This window comes from Erpetoichthys calabaricus, chromosome 4, assembly GCF_900747795.2.
Source record: "Erpetoichthys calabaricus chromosome 4, fErpCal1.3, whole genome shotgun sequence".
Lineage (NCBI taxonomy): Eukaryota > Metazoa > Chordata > Cladistia > Polypteriformes > Polypteridae > Erpetoichthys > Erpetoichthys calabaricus.
This window is the reverse complement of record NC_041397.2, coordinates 52327152-52345068: the sequence shown is the minus strand read 5'-3', so window position 1 is coordinate 52345068 and position 17917 is coordinate 52327152. Positions and strand designations below refer to the sequence as shown.

The 17917-nt window shown below is 38.7% G+C and overlaps 1 long non-coding RNA gene across 2 annotated transcripts in view; it reads left to right on the top strand.

The window, feature by feature from the left end:
* LOC114650025 (uncharacterized) overlaps positions 1-16926 on the top strand; it is a 29834-nt gene extending 12908 nt beyond the window's left edge. Inside the window, exons 2-3 of one of the 2 annotated variants that reach the window (XR_003715940.2) lie at positions 15950-16033; positions 16914-16926. This is a non-coding gene — a long non-coding RNA (uncharacterized LOC114650025). Of the gene's footprint in view, positions 1-6227; positions 6253-15949; positions 16034-16913 lie in introns of those variants that run through there. The other variant, XR_007934880.1, reaches the window with a different exon arrangement.
* The last annotated feature ends 991 nt before the right edge of the window (positions 16927-17917 follow it).

The following is a 17917-nucleotide window of genomic DNA, read 5'->3' as shown; positions in this document are numbered from 1 at the left end:
GAGCTCTTTCTTTTTGGAGCCGTGACTTCTTTGCTTCTGGTGTCTCTGAAGCGCGTTGTAGGAGCCTTCGTTTATTGTTCTTATCCATGCGGTCTCGTTTTTGTTTTTCTGTGGCTGTGTCGTTAGGTAGAAGTCATTTACTGTTAGGAATCATAATTCAACTTAATAGTAATACTGAATTACTGTTATGTGATTCAAATACGCCACACTGACTGCTGGCACAGTGGATTAGAGCAAGTTTAGTTTACAGGTTGTGTTGTTTGGGCGCCACCTACCGACTCTGGGAAGCCGCTGGGTTTGACTCTGGGGCACTGAGGCGCTCTGGCGCATGCGCCTCGGTGCGTCCTGCGTCCACTGTCCGTGCATATATTAAACTGTGGTTTAGTAATATAGAGCATAAAGACTAAAAGCATCTAAAAAATATAAATAATGCATAGCTGACAAAAGTAAATGACATCAATTAATTAATAACACAATCCTGGCACCTAAAACCGAGTGCTCCTGAGATTGTCATGAACTGCCCAAAAGCTGAACTGGATAAGATGATTAACAAATTAATGCATGGCTTTTACTTGATGTTCTTTAAACTCCATTTGTAAATATTGTCAAAGCTTTGACTTTGTAAATGGAAAACAATACAAAATCATCAATTTAATTTAGGAGAAAATTTAATTTCATGTCATGCTGAAAGAGCCTTTTTAGAGGAGCATTCAGTTATTTTAAAAAGTTTGATGAATTAATTATTAAAGGAGTTATTATGTATTTTAGTAACAGAATATTATATTAAGATACTTTTCCTCACCATAACAGTTGCATTTACTGTATAACAAGGTAAACATCTGTGCTACAGTGTTCTATTAAGCCTTCTAATCATTATGTATATTATCTTTCTTTTAAAACACTAAAGTTTCTTAGCAAAAATGGGCTTTTCAAGATAAAAAAAAGAAGATAAAAACTAAAAATATTTATTAATTCTATGAGAGTATATCATCCCACTTTAAGCCAAAAAAATGCCATCATGCAGTTGCAGATGTTCTCGTGATGAGTTAATGTTGCATCCTTGTATGATCACAACTTAGTAACAATAGATGGATGACTAAAACTTTTATTGATACAAATTACAGCAAGCATATTATGGGTACTGTTCCTTTATTTTGAAAGGAAGAAGATTTTCAAATAACTTTGGATTTGACTTGTATTTCCTTTTGACACTTATAACTGAGAATCTGCAAGTTAGTAGTGGATTGGTTTTGTGGGGGCTATGCTTCTTTTTTCATTGAATCACACATTCATCCACATATTTTAAAGTATGATTCCATCTTTGTAGAAGATGAGTTTCACTTCAACTTGTTTTTTAATAAACTAGAGTAACATTATAAACAAGAAAATCACACTTGAACCTAGCATGACTCAACCTGTAACAAACTATACCATACAGTGCATCCAGAAAGTATTCACAGCGCATCACTTTTTCCACATTTTGTTATGGTACAGCCTTATTCCAAAATGGATTGAATTAATTTTTTTTCCTCAGAATTCTACACACAACACCCCATAATGACAAAGTGAAAAAAGTTTACTTGAGGTTTTTGCAAATTTATTAAAAATAAAAAAAATTGAGAAAGCACATGTACATAAGTATTCACAGCTCAATACTTTGTCGATTCACCTTTGGCAACAATTACAGCCTCAAGTCTGTTTGAATATGATGCCACATTCTTGGCACACCTATCCTTGGTCAGTTTCGCCCATTCTTCTTTGCAGCACCTCTCAAGCTCCATCAGGTTGGATGGGAAGCGTCGGTGCACAGCCATTTTAAGATCTCTCCAGAGATGTTCAATCAGATTCAAGTCTGGGCTCTGGCTGGACCACTCAAGGACATTCACAGAGTTGTCCTGAAGCCACTCCTTTGATATCTTGGATGTGTGGTTAGGGTCGTTGTCCTGCTGAAAGATGAACCGTCGCCCCAGTCTGAGGTCAGGAGCGCTCTGGAGCAGGTTTTCATCCAGGATGTCTCTGTACATTGCTGCAGTCATCTTTCCCTTTATCCTGACTAGTCTCCCAGTCCCTGCCGCTGAAAAACATCCCCACATGCCACCACCATGCTTCACTGTAGGGATGGTGCCTGGTTTCCACCAATCGTGACGCTTTGCATTCACACCAAAGAGTTCAATCTTTGTCTCATCAGACCAGAGAATTTTCTTTCTCATGGTCTGAGTTGTGGTGGGTTGGCACCCTGCCCAGGATTGGTTCCCTGCCTTGTGCCCTGTGTTGGCTGGGATTGGCTCCAGCAGACCCCCCGTGACCCTGTGTTCGGATTCAGCCTGTTGGAAAATGGATGGATGGATGGATGGTCTGAGAGTCCCTCAGGTGCCTTTTGGCAAACTCCAGGCGGGCTGCCATGTGCCTTTTACCAAGGAGTGGCTTCCGTCTGGCCACTCTACCATACAGGCCTGATTGGTGGATTGCTGCAGAGATGGTTGTCCTTCTGGAAGGTTCTCCTCTCTCCACAGAGGACCTCTGGAGCTCTGACAGAGTGACCATCGGGTTCTTGGTCACCTCCCTGACTAAGGCCCTTCTCCCCCGATCTCTCAGTTTAGATGGCCGGCCAGCTCTAGGAAGAGTCCTGGTGGTTTCGAACTTCTTCCACTTACGGATGATGGAGGCCACTGTGCTCATTGGGACCTTCAAAGCAGTAGAAATTTTTCTATAACCTTCCCCAGATTTGTGCCTCGAGACAATCCTGTCTCGGAGGTCTACAGACAATTCCTTTGACTTCATGCTTGGTTTGTGCTCTGACATGAACTGTCAACTGTGGGACCTTATATAGACAGGTGTGTGCCTTTCCAAATCATGTCCAATCAACTGAATTTACCACAGGTGGATTCCAATGAAACTGCAGAAACAGAGCTCAATTTTGAGTTTCATGGTGTCACACACGTGCACATGGGGAACAGGTGAAGGGCCTAATCACTTGTAGTTCTACGCCAGGCCAGGGGGCGGCGGAGTGTACTGACTATCTCTCTCAATCCCTTGCAGACCTTTCCCGGGAAATCCCGCCTCTTGCCGGCCCCAAGGATGACGTCACTTCCGACCACGAGGACGCCACTCCCAGTTCCTGCTACGCTGACGTCATTTCCTTTTCAGGCCTATAAAACTGCCATCTTGCCTCAATACAGGTAGTTCTGTTTTGGACTCTGAACGATTCACATCGTGTACTTAAAAGAGCAATTGCAGCCAAGCATAATATACGGGTGGCTGCCCCAAACCTTTGTGATGTCTCTGACTCATTCTTGTTACAATGGCAAAGGCTGTGAATACTTATGTACATGTGCTTTCTCCATTTTTTTATTTTTAATAAATTTGCAAAAACCTAGAGTAAACTTTTTTCACGTTGTCATTATGGGGTGTTGTGTGTAGAATTCTGAGGAAAAAAATGAATTTAATCCATTTTGGAATAAGACTGCAACATAACAAAATGTGGAAAAAGTGATGCACTGTGAATACTTTCTGGATGCACTGTATATTACAATACTGTCAAAAGCACACACATTGTGCATAAAGTTAGGTAAGGTGAACATTTAATTTCTCCCTGTCATGTCCTCTTCTGCATTAACATTTTAGTTATGAATAAATATTTTACATTTCTTTAAAGGCAATGAAATGCGTTTAAAGTAACTTTATTATGTTTTTATTCTTCTGTGGTTTCTTAGTGTCTTTTGATACCCTCCTCCACAGGAAGCTCTGTAGCAATTTCTGTTGAATATCATTAGTTGAGTTAACATCAGTATTTGTCTCTTTTCCTTTTCTTCTGCTTCAAGGTCAGACTGAAAGGGTCACAAATGGTGTGGCAGTTTTAGCAAGACATTGACAGTAGAGGCTTTGGAGTTGTGCCTCTTCTAATATACCCATTTATTTAACCCCTCTTATATTTATAGTTAACTTTAAATCTGGCCACCTTAAATATACAGTTTTGATTCGTGGCCCAAAAATGGGTTGTTTAAGATTTACATCACTGCTTTTGTATAGCATTGCTCTGTTTCTGTTCAATGAAAGATATTGTTTCCGGTTTTTGTTAGCTGAAAAAAATATGGACTAGTATAGACATGACAAATGATATAAGCTACAGCAAGCTTCCCATAGTCACATTCACTGAGCTTTGGGATTTCATACAGAAACAGGTGGATTTGCTTTTCTGATGTGGAAGATGTACAGCGTTCAAGTAATACGAGAAGTCAGTATCATAACATTTTCAAACCTGTTTAATCCTGTTCATTGCCATAGGGTTTGGAGCCCATTATAGCAGCATAGCAAGCAAGCAGGAAACAACTCTGGACAAAGAGCCAGTCAATCACAGAGCCCACTCACACACTTTCATGTAGAGCTACTCTAATTTGGAATCCTTAATCAGCCTAACAAGTATGTCTTTTGTTATTTGAGAGGAGAACCCATGCAAACATGGGGAGGATATGCGAACTCCACAAGTAAAACAACTAGATCAGGATTCTGACCCATAATGCTGTATCTGTGAAACAGCAGCACTACCCAGTGGATGTCCATGAAGTCAGCTATAATAAGGCCTTTTTACTATTGATGTTGGAGTAGTAGAGTATTTCTGAGTGATTCTCTCTGGCTCGGTAGTTGTAACTGTGTGGTTTTAATATATTTCTTATTTTTTCTTTCATTTCCTCTTACTGTACTATCATGCAGGCTGTCACTGTTCACATGAAAGTGCCATCCTGAAGCTGCTGCAAGTTTTTTCTGTGACTGTGTTGTATAAGGACAATCCTGTCACTGATGTTTGTTTTGCAAGAGAAGATACTGTAAGTCTGAATCTGAGCAGATACAGCTGATACAGGGCTCTGTATTGTTATCATTTTTATTGTGCCGTTTGTTAAAGGTTGGCTTCAAGCATTACAAGACAACATTGTTTCAGGAATCTTCAAAACCTTAAAATCTAATATTGAGTTAGTTACAAGGTGAAACAGATGATATATAGACAGAGTCGGTTGCTGTTAGCTGTGTACCTGGCTGTCAGGTGTATCATCAGGAATCTCTAACATCATGGTGGTGTTTGCTGATAATTGAGGGTAAGTAAGATATGAAGCCTTTCTGAAGTGTAAGTAGTTTAAGCCATACAGTACACTTCACAGGCATGAACAGTAAAAGTTCAGTGCCGTTATAAGCACATTAGAACAAAACACTTCTAAGTTTTCATGCTTACTGTGCAGCAGCATTAACACACTACCAAAGCCATTGCTGTCGGCACAAGCTATGACTGCACTAGGTGTGGTGACACCATAGAATGCTATTGCTGCTATCTAATGTTTTGTCTATTGAAACCTTCTCCTTATGAAGCTGTGGACATATCAGAGTGCTTGTTGTATTAAACAGGTCATTTTGTGGTTCTTTACACCTCTGACAAGGTTGCAATATGACATTCTTGAGCCATGAACAGAATATAATTAAAACTTAAAGTTGCGATTCGGAAATTGAAAGGCTGACTGAATTCATCAACATTACTGCCCAGGGAAATAAATTACATCATCCTGGTTAATATTTATTAACTTTGCAACATAAGTGATTCACACTGTTACCAATACTCTATTGATGATTCATTCTTGCCCTAAAATTCTGGTGACTTCAACCAAGGAACTTTAGAAAGAATAAACTTCTTTTGGCATGTTCTATTTGTGGATACAACAACGTGGAGCTGCTCTATTCAAATGTTAATAGCTCTAAATGTCAACCTGTGGTACAACCGGGCAGGTCTGACCACCTCTTACTGCCACCTACAAGTCTGTTACTGACAGCAGCAGCTCTCTTATTATGTAAGCCAGAAGTTCTTACATGTTTTTGAGAGGTTGTTGATTATTATAATATTTATACTTTTTTTTACGATTCTGTAACTATGCATTTCATTACAATTTGTACTGTGTGAATAATGGTATGTGACAAATAAAATTGGGTTTCATTCGAATTTTCACAGAGCAACAATACTAAATGATAGATGTATATATATATAGAGAGTCCGTTCTCATCAGTTCTCTGTCATTGATAGTTCAACTGTGACTCTCACAAAAGATCTTTTCAACTTTTTTTGTTAAATAGCATTTTTAGTATATATAGGTATTTCTTTTTCCACTGTCCTAATAAGACTCATATATTTTCTGCACTGTCTGCTCACTCTCTTTCATTCTAATTTGTCTTTTTCTTCTGTTCTACAGAAACTCTCTTCCACACTGTCTACTCTGTTATATGAGCATCATAAAATATGAGAATTATAAAAAGATAACAATGTCTTAACAGAAAAAATAACATCTTTAATGACTATTAATGACTATTTTTCAGCATGAAAAAGTATACGATGTTTACTATCATTTAGTTAACATCATTGGAATGGCAGACACAGAGAAGGCAGAAAAAAGAATTCAAAAAGACCTGGACAAGCCTTAGAGCTGGGCCACCACTTGGAAATTATAGATAAATAGAAAAGTGCAAATGGAACAACAATTATAAATACAAGATGGCAGACATTGTCCTACATGGAGCAATCTCTGAAAAGGATTTAGGGGTTTATGTTGACACATTTTCATTGTCTAAGCAATGTGCAGAAGTAATTAAAAATACAAATACAGTGGACCCTTGACTTACGAACTCAATTCGTTCGCGAGGGCTGGTTGTAACTCAAGTTGGTTGTAAGTCAAGACTATTTTTCCCATAAGAAATAATGGAAATGCCCTTAATGTGTTCCGAACCTCCCACAGCAACACTTACTTAACTTTTTTTTAATAAAAAAGGGTTGTATAATGTGCATAATTTACCAAAAACACCAATAATTTTTCTAATGTACTAACCAAAAAGTTATAAAAAGTGCCTAGCCTACCAGAAACAACAATTTCATACTGTACTCACCATTTAAGTTGACATTTTTGGCTTGCAGGAAGGAAGGAGGAGGAGAATGAAATGGAAGGTGGTTATTGTTTGGAAGGAGTTTCCTTATACAAATCTTTCCTTTGTATAATTGTCGAGATGGTGGAATTTGACATGCTGTACAAATTAGCGAGATCAGTCACATGAACACCACTCTCATATTTCCACACAATTTCCTTCTTCGTTTCGATTGTGATCGTTTTCTTTACCTTTGTTGCCTTCTCTTCCTTCCTTAGCAATTATCGAAATAAATTATATAAATCACTGCACTGACCGAAATTACGTCCACAAACACATGTATCTGGGCTCCGACTAACGCTTACAAACGCTCTCGGCTATTTGTTTACAATCACACAAGCGGATACACATGACCGCATTCGGGTCGTAACGTAAGATGTTGGTCGTAATTCAAATCAAAAAATTATGGTCATAAACCAAGTTGTTCGCATGTCAGGCCGGTCGTATATCAAGGGTCGACTGTAAAATTTTAGGTTTATATCATATAAACCAAACTGTGGAATATAAATTGAGGGACAATATGCTTAGACTATATAATGCACTAGTGAGACCGCATCTGTATTGTGTATTGTGTCCATTTTTTGTCACATGACAGCACTTGGGTTTATTCAGAGGAGACCATCCTGGTGTGTCATAGGCTAAAGGACATGTCCTACTCTGACAGACTCAGAGAATTAAACCTGTTTAGTCTCGAGCAGAGGAGACTGCGTGGGGTCCCAAACCAGGTCATCAACATCTTCAAAGGCTATGATAAAGTAAATCCAGCAGAATTCTTTCTGTTTAACGGTGAATCACAAACTCACAGACACCAATAGATATTAAGGGGAAGTGCATTAGGACTGAAGCCAGGAAGCACCTCTTTATGCAGAGAGTTGTGGGAATCAGAAAAAACTAACAAGGCATATAGTTAAAGCAGAAAATGTGACATTCTTTAATAAATATTTGGATGAGATATTGGGGTAGTGTAACTCTGAATTAAACAAATGAACTTAATGTACTGAATGATCACCTTTCAATTGTCAAATTTCTTATGTCCCTATGTTTAAAATTCCAAAATAGGAATCTGCTATTAGATTAAAGCATGAAGTAACAGACAAAAGCTGTGACTATATTAGGTCTCATTGCTAATAATGCTCTGTGTCACTATGTGTCAATTCCTGCTACATTTATGGCCTTGTTTATCTGTGTTTTTTTATTCATTTACTAATACATTTAGTTTAATTGGATTAATATAGTTTGCATGAAAAATAAGAAGGACGCTCTTAACTCTTACAATGGGGCTGATGGGTACCGATCAGCAGGGGTAAATAAAAAAGCCTTAAAACTTTCCAAATGTGTCCACTTTGAAGCAGAAGAAAGAATTATTTTATCACCGATTGAATTATTTTTCTTGAGTTAAGAATATATTTTTGTGTTTGCTTGTCTGCTCATTGCCAGGCTGTATTCTACTTATAATCCTACTTTTGCTTCTACAGTTCTGTTTCTTCAGTGGTTATGTTTTGACAGGTTCATGCTCAAATCAATTCACATCTGGGCATCAACAATCAATAATGTTAGTCATGGCTCTTGCAGATGTCTTTCCAAGGTGAATCCATTACCTTCAGGCTGAAAGTCTGCCATTGAGGATGAGCAGCGAAGTAAAGTGCACAACCAGTCTCCTTTTAAAATGGCTGAATGTCACAAGAATCATTTGCTTTTTTTCCTCCTTACAACAACATGGATATGCTGTTTTGCAATATGTATGTTCAGTAATCTCAAGAAGCAGATCGATACCTGATAATAAAATTTTTGTCTTCAAAAATGGACATTGTAAGAGGTGAGACTCAACCTGGCTGGAATGTCTTGCATTTATCATCCTCCTTTCTGAGACAAGAAAAAGAATGCAAGGCAGTTCAGCCAAGTCGAGTCTCAGCTCCCACCTTCCTTCCAGTATGGCCTCTTGTCCGTGCAAGAAACTATCCTATATCGTGGCCGTTTTTCCTGTCCTTCCTTTTGGGCACTTACAACATATTCAATAAGTTTTAAGACTTCTTCTTAATAAAGGGACTCTAGTACCCTTCAGCTCCATCATAAAAGGAAAGATTTGGCTACTTCTTTTTACATTTTTAAAATATGCTCCACTTTAGAACACAATTTCATATGGTAAATTATTATATACCATGAGTGGGAAGAAATAGGTTCAGCTTGAAAAATACCAAACGTATCCTTTAAGTCTATGACATCTTGTACATTTTATCCTCCTGAGAAGTTACAATTATTCATTATCTCCACTCTGGAAAGTGCTCTGGTCAGCTGAGAAAGAAGTTCTGTAGAGTTAAACCCAGCAGTCCTTGTTTACTTCTAAATCTTCCTCAAATACAAAAAAAGGCATTTCAGTTCATCTTGTGTTTATAAAAGCAAACAAGCAGTGCAAACAACAGCAACACAGCTGTGTATGGCGGAAGTCAAACTAACTCCAGAATTTAGTATGACTCTGCTGAACTGAGCTATGCTATATTGACATGTGCACGTATACAATGATATCATGATATATCATGAGTCTGGAAGTCCCTGAGATTAACAATATGCTTCCCAACCCAAACGTCAGTTGGGAGTTTAGCTGACTGTCCTGAGGAAGATGCTAGTTGTGTTGTAAAGTGTTTTGTAATTGTGCTCAAAAAAAGCAATATTCAGTTAAGTTCAGCTTTGCCTTTGCTGCAAACTGTGTTATAATATTTTTCAGATACGGAAAGCAGAGGTTTCAAGGTAAGGTAATTATATTCACTAATCTTGGTGCTGGAGACTAGTGACGTGTTGCATGTTGATTTACACAAGCAAGTAAGAATTTCACTCTGTACAGACAACAATAAAGACCCTATAAACTTATATAGAAAAGTAACTTAGAGAAGAAATTAAAAACAAAGTATGTGCTTCTTTCTTTTGTGTGGTGTTTAACGTATGTAAGCATACAATTTACACATGCGAAGGTAATTAGTGTCAACAATAATTTATTAAGAATCAGGCTCGATTCCTTAGACACATTTCTTGAAATTAAGCTGAATTTCCTAAAACACTTAACACAATTCCATAACTGCACACTCAACTCCCTAAACTTCAAGTTTCTAGTTCAGAACCAAACTCTCCACTTAAAACCAGTATGGCACGCCCCGGCCAGGACGCCACTGCAGCATATGTTCCAGGGGAGAAAGGATGGGAGACCCAATACCTCCCCCTGGACGCTAGATGGCAGCCTCCCTAGGTTGCAGCGGTGCCCTGGACTCCCGCAGGGCTTTATGGGGGTTGGAGTTTGGTGCAGCCCTGTTGGGTTCTGTAGGCGCCGCCAGGGGGTGCTGCAGCGGGAGCTGCTGGGCCCTTCTAGACAGTTATTTCGCAACACCCGGAAGTGCAGCCAGGTGTCACTAATCAAGCACCTGGAGCACTTCCGGATGCCTGATAAAAGGAGCCAGCTATGGAAGATAAAAAATTTATGTATAGCCATAGACGTAATTAATGACAGCTTCTAAAGTATTAGATTTAGCATAATTTAGACATGATGAGCTAATAAGATATGTCAAGCAAATAGTTAAATAAAGACATTAGTTATATTGCATTTTCTAGTTAAAGCTTGAAGGAAAATTACCCAATACTGGGAAAGGAAGGATAGAACAGGAAGAGAATGACGTACAGAAACTACCTGAGGACAAGAGAAGGGGGAATAAGAACACCTGTTGTTTAAAAGGCCAGAAAGCAAGGAATGATACCAATAATAAAATGTAGAAAAAATGGTCAGGATAGGTATGTGAGAAACCAGCTGGAATAGTGAGTCAGCAGAGACAGCAAATGCATTGTTACAGCGAGGTCAAGATGATGTAATGTATGGAAAATAAAATTAGTGTATTCATGTATTAGCATAAATAAATATAGAGAAATATATAAGCATTAACCTTAGTGCAGATATTAATGCAAGCCAGGCCTGCCAAGCAAATGATTAAATAAAAGCACATGCCAAATTTCTTTTTAATTAAAGCTTATCTTTAAGCTACCAAGTATAAACTAGCTTGCAAGCCAAGGAAAGGGAAGTGATAAGAGAAAGCCCAAATATGGAAGAAGGAACATTTGCCCGGCCGAAGCCAATCATAATAAGCAAAACAGAAAATAAAGATAGACAATAGACAGTAAAAATACCGCAGGCCAGCTGCAAGGGGAAGTCAGGAGATAATAATGGTTCCCATGAGAACTCGAGGTATCGGCTGGACAGGTGCAGAGGGGAGTCAGAGAAAAACAGCAAATGAGCTAATTTGAGCGAGGTTGGAGTGATAAGAATTTACTATATAAGTTTTGAGTTCTGAACTGTTCAGGGCTCAGCTCAATTTGGCCGTATTGGGTTGAGTCTGTGTTATTATTATTGTTGTTTTATTGCAATAAAACCATAGACTCTGTTTGCCTATCCTCTGAGTCCTAATAGCCTTCATTTCAGGTAAAAGCCTTTTGGTGACAATTTTTCGCCACAACACAGCGACCACCACTCAGCGGCCAAAATCGGGAGGAGGAGGACGAGGTTGCCTGGGAGGAGTGCTGGAGGAAGAAGAGTGTGCTTTGCTTTGTGTTTTACTTTGTGTGTTTGTACTTGGGACTGTGTGCTGCCCGTGGGATACGGGGAAGATGTGCGCCCATAGGCGAAGAAAAATAAATAGTTTATGTGCCTACGTGTCCAGTCTGTGTTGGGTCGGGCGCCTATATAGCACCTTTTCACACCAGGTAACCTCACATCAAAAGCAGACATCCCACAAAAACCCTCAAAAACACAAACACATACACTACAACATAGACTTACACCATGCTGAGATCTACACTACACTACTGTAAAAAACAGTTACTGCAATGAGAAATGTTACTTATGCCCCCCACCACAATGAACTCTATATAACAAACAACAAATGAAGAAATTTTCCAAAACATATTTAATGTACAACACAATACATACAGAAAATTCTATGTAGCTGCAGCATTATTTCACAGGTCAGGGTCAGGCCAGAGAATCTCTTCGACATTGCATTCAGTATAAGCCCTTGCCAGACAGCGGAGGAAAAAGCCCCTTGTATGCCTCGAATGTGATGTCCAAGCAAGCTTCCTCTATGGCCTGCAGGATGTGAACATAAATATAGGGTTCTCGATCATAGACCATTCACCGCCAAGCTGAAAAAAACTTCTCAATAGGGTTTGGAAAAGGAGAATATGCAGGCAGAAAGATGTTGCTTAGTCTAGAGTTGTTGGTGAACCAGTCATGAACCAGAGCAGCCCGGTGCAAACTGATATTGTCCCAAATTAAAAGGTAGCATGGCTGCTCTAATTGAGTTGGCTCCCTCTGGTTGAGGTGGTATAAATGATCTCATAGACCATCAAGGAAAGCCAGTAGAAGCATAGTGTCATATGGACCAAGGATGGCATGTCGGTGGAGGACCCTTTGGTGGCTGATGGTGGCACATGTTTCACATTCCACCCGCGCTGATAAGGGACATTCGCAATGGCCTACTGGCCAATTATGTTCCTCCCTCTCCTCCTCCTTTTAATGAGGTTGAAGCCTGTCTCATCAACAAAGATGAGTTCATGAGGAGTGTGTCTTGCTTCTGCTTCAAATATTCTCAACAAAAGATGACACACACTACAGTAAATGACTACACTGAAACACATTCCTTGTAGTAGAAATTTAACATCTTATTAAAGAAAGAAATATCCCCTAACAGGACAAATCAGTTATCAGGCAGGACAAAAGCTGTTCATTGTATATTTTAATTACACCTCAGCAAAAAGCAGTCTATTACATTATGGTCAGAATGATCAGAATGGTCAGAGAAACAAAGAATAGAATTTTTTAAACTATTGAATTTACATGCAGTGTCAATCAATGCATACATTTACTCTGGTTGGTCTGTTGGTTTACACACAAACAACTTAGATATAAAATAAAAGTCTATTATATTATTTTCTGGTTCTTCTTATACCTTTTGAGATAAGCTGCCACCCTTGAAATTTCTGTGCATATAACAATTGTCCATTCTGGTTGTTTACAGGAGATCTGCTGATTTCTTAGACATCTTTCAGTTCATTTTGTTGTTCACTTGACCCCTGTCTGGTCTCCTGACATGTCTGCAAAGGTTTCTGACATTCATTAACCCTTTATGCTATTTCTTTAAGATATAAGCTATGTCACCCTAGAATTATTTTTCCACATCCTAGGGTGCACAAAAAGAGAGGCCATGAGTACAGTTTGTTCTACACTATATAGTGCTGTACTGTACTGTAGTGCATACTGTAACTACACTCAAATACTTCACACAGTATGATAAAATCTTACCTGTATATATTCCAGGTGTTGGTTTTAGAAAGGAACACAATAGGCTTGTTTCATCGTCAACCTGTTCTTTTGAAGAATGTGGTCAATTGTGGAAATGCTGACTTCACCAGTCCCTCAGAAGATTTCTTGGTCCTCAGTAACCTTCTGTTGTATCTCCAGCAAGTGAATCGTGTTGTTGGCTATAACCATATTGATCATCGCCCTCTCTTGTGCTTCAGAAAAAAGGGTTCTTCTGTCACTACCAGGTGGACTCAGTTCTGGAAAACAAAATACTGCAAGTACTAACTTTAGAACTGTACATTTTACAATAGGAACACACAGTAGCTATGTGAAACGGTGCAGTAATTCATTGTATTTCAGACAGCATACAGTCCAACACAGCAAACAGCTACAGTACATGTACGTTTTGCATGTAACACTGTACAGTACTCCATAGTTGCACACAGAGAGTCGTATATAAATGAGCTCCCCATTATAATGTCTGAAGGTTTGTATGATAGAAGCTGCTGTGAAGTGGCTCAGATTTGATTGCACTCTTTGACCAGCTTCTGCCATCGACATTCCATGCACAAGGACATAGTCAGCAAGAGTGGCACGAATCTCATTTGAAACCATTTGTCTCCTTGCTCTTATTTTTCATCAACCTCACCACCTCTCCTCCTGTGCCTTCTTCCTCTTTCTTCCTGTGGTGGTTGATCGATTGCTCCAAAAGGAGTGAACTGACCCATAGTCCTTTTATCTATCCATTCTAATGCCATGACTGCTGTGTGAACAATTTTGACTTGTGTGCAAAACGTGTTCCAGCTTTGTTGACTTGAGTTAATGATATTGAAGCCAGTGCTTTCTAAATGAGCACATAGTGAAGCCATTGATACACAAAGGCATTTGGTTGTAGAGGTTTGAACAAAAAGTGAAACAAATCTGAATCATGTGTCAAAATTGGGGAATAGTGTTTATAGTTTCGGGAAATTAATTTGTATTTTGGTAGATGGTGGTATGGTTTGTAATTTTTAGTTAATAAGTATGTTAATAGTGTCTAAGCAATTGAGAAATACTGTCATTTATTATTAAACTTGAATTAATCCAGTTTTGGGTTGTTGAAGACTTAAAGACTCCACAAAATCACCGTCAGGTTGTCACAACAGAGAAAGTCTGAGGTGAAAATTTTCCAGGAGTGGTTGTCCAGCTAAAAATCTCCCCAAGTAAAACACATTCAATTTTCCATTAACCCATAAAGAATATTAGAAAAAAACATCAACTCTTCAGGCTGGGAAATGATAATCTTTATTCCCTGTTCAGAAAGACAAAGAGTATCTTGGACGAGTAACAAGTTAAAAAACAGTTTCTACTAAAAAGAAGATGGATATGCTCCTCTAGTTTGCCTGCATGCACCTTGATGAACCTCAAGGTACTCTGTGACAAAAAGAGTCAAAGTTTTTGGCCCACACCGGCCTTGACATATAGAGAGAATACTAATACTGAATTCTGCAGTAGGAACCCACACAGTGGTCAAGAACTGTGGTGGATGTGTCATTGTTTAGGGATATTTTATTGCATCAGGAAATTTGGCAGTGATAAAATTAAAGACCAGACTTAGACCTTATTGAGAAGTCGTGGCCTTACTTGGAATGAGCAGTTCAAGCTTAAAAACCCACAAATGTTAATGAAGTGAAGTATAGCTGTAAGAAGGATTATGCTAAAAGTTTGCCACACTGCTGCAAAAGACAGAACAATAACTACAGGAAACATCTGGTTACTGTTATTGTTGCTTATTTAATCCATCAGTAATGCAAAACTTTCTATATTAATGATTACATTAAACATGTAAAAACATTTTATCTATCTAACATTACACTTTGGCTGAGGATCTGATATATTCACTGTGACAAATGTGCAATAATACCAAAAATTACACAATGTGCAAATAATACTTCTCAGTACTGTATATACAGTATATTTCAAACTTGCAAAACATTAATATGTTCTTAAATATGTGAAGTAAATTTAGTTATGGTACATATATCCATCTCACCAGTTTATGAAGTTGGTATCTTTTAGTGCTCACCTACCTTGAAATGCCTATTCTTCCTATAAGTTGATATGGAATTTCTAAAAAATAGTTGTATTAAGGATATGTCAATTTTTTCATAACATGTCATTTCATTTTGAAGTTAGCAGTTACAGAAATGCTTCACCTCTTTGTTTAAGATTCATTGTTTTGTTTCCATGGATGTTTTTAGTCATAGTTTCACTGTGCTGATTAATGCTGTTCTTGTTAGTCAGTGTCATTGTCTAATTTTAGGTAAAATACCAATGCTAAATATATAATACTGTAGTTTCAGTGAATTTAGGTTGTGGACATACCGTATTTCACATAGTTTTCATTTGATCACATTTTCAGTGTGTGGGCCATGATAATAACAGGCTGAGCCAAAAAACCAAAATTCCATTTCCACAGAAACATTCTGCAGACCTTTCTAGAGAATTCCAGGGCACTCCCAAGCCAGCTGTGAGACACAATCTCCACAGTATTCACAGAATCAACTCTGTCATTTTGAAGCAATTTAAATTGGACAAAGAAATGTATATTAGAGTTTGTATACAAAATGGGGCTTCTTTGAAGATATCTGGAAAAAATAAAAATGCTACTTTTCTCATTTCCAGTCTTTGGCAGATTATTTCCATGAAATACTCAAAACTGCAAAAATGAAATAGCTGGCAAAATGTCCAGCATATAAGAAAGTAATGGTAAGTGTTAATTTTCTCTCAGTTATGTTATATATAGATAACTTTCTTCAGACTTTTAAATGTTAAAGTCTGTGATAGTGCAGTGATGATATCACCTTTGCAGATAACAGTAATGTTATCATTGTGGTTACAGAGGATCTTCTTTATCTTAGTTGCTTAGGTAACTTGCAGGACCAATCTGCAGAGGGGGTTGAAATCAAGACAGACAAAGTGTTATCCCAGGTGGGGGATGGGCAGCACACGTACCTTAGCGTGAACCTGATCTCTCACCCTCAGTAGTTTCAAAAGCAGGCATATGCCTCACTGATGGCTATAGATCCTGTATTTGTGGTACAAATCAGTTCATAATTTGAAATAACAATAGAACTATAAAGTGCATTTTAACAGGAATTACATTTGGTTATTATTTCTTTTGTGTTAAAGCATTTGAGGACAGGGCGGCATGGTGGCGCAGTGGGTAGCGCTGCTGCCTCGCAGTTAGGAGACTGTGGAGTTTGCATGTTCTCCCCGTGTCTGCGTGGGTTTCCTCCAGATGCTCCGGTTTCCTTTTACAGTCCAAAGACATGCAGGTTAGGTGGATTGGCAATTCTGAATTGGCCCTAGTGTATGCTTGGTGTGTGGGTGTGTTTGTGTGTGTCCTGCGGTGGGTTGGCACCCTGCCCAGGATTGGTTCCTGCCTTGTGCCCTGTGTTGGCTGGGATTGGCTCCAGCAGACCCCCGTGACCCTGTGTTCGGATTCAGCGGGTTGGAAAATGGATGGATGGATGGATTTGAGGACAAGACTATTTAGCTGGGCTTGCAGTGGCCATATTAAAGGAGGCCCAGGATGATGTGGTGTCAGAGATGTTAAACATAATGTGTATGTCTATTCTTTCCACAGTACAGAAGTCTTCGACCCAGAAGAAGAAGTGAGACCTCAGAAAGGCTCCACCTACTTGCTTACTTACATTCCATAAGTATAAAAAGACTTCAACTACAACAGTTCATGTCAAGTCAGGTCAAGTCAAGATTAGTGTCAGGTGTACTCCTCAGAACTGTTGACAAAAATATAATACAGAAAATAACTAAATAATAAAAGTATACAGTAGGTAACATGCAATATATTTTGAGACATTTGCACACCTGAGGAGCACCTTCAGGGCTCAAGCAACACAAGCTTGAGTATATATAGTAAAACCTTGGATTGCGAGTAATTTGGTCTGCGAGTGTTTTGCAAGACGAGCTAAAATTTTTAATAAATTTTAACTTGATAAATGAGTTAGGTCTTGCAATACGAGTACTGTAGTACGTATACGCTTTGTCTTCTGAGTGTCACGTGATCACAACTGAGCTGATGGTTCTTCTCTCTCTCTCGCTGCAGGATTGTGAGTAATCGTCTCCCTTCTCGGGCTCAGTCGGCGTGCCTCTCATATAGTCAACATCCATACAAGCGTATACTACTTACTATAGCATTGTGACCATGTGTGTGTGTTGTAACGTGTGAGTCTCTGTCTTGCACCCCAAAACACAAAGCTGAGTCTCAGTATTTTAGCAACACCAGCTTTATTCAGTGTGAAACAGGAACAGCACGGTTATTTATTGTAGTGGGATCTGCCACTCTCCTATACACAGACACAGCAGTCAGACAGGATCATAGCCTGGTTAGTGGCCAAGTAATACTGTGCCCTGCATATTTATAATAGATAGATAGATAGATAGATAGATAGATAGATAGATAGATAGATAGATAGATAGATAGATAGATAGATAGATAGATAGATAGATAGATAGATAGATAGATACTTTATTAATCCCAGGGGGAATTATCACCCATCAACGGCAGGCTCTTATAGCATGATCTTTTCGGATTCGCTTTTACAGGGATATGCTACAGCGCTGGGAGCC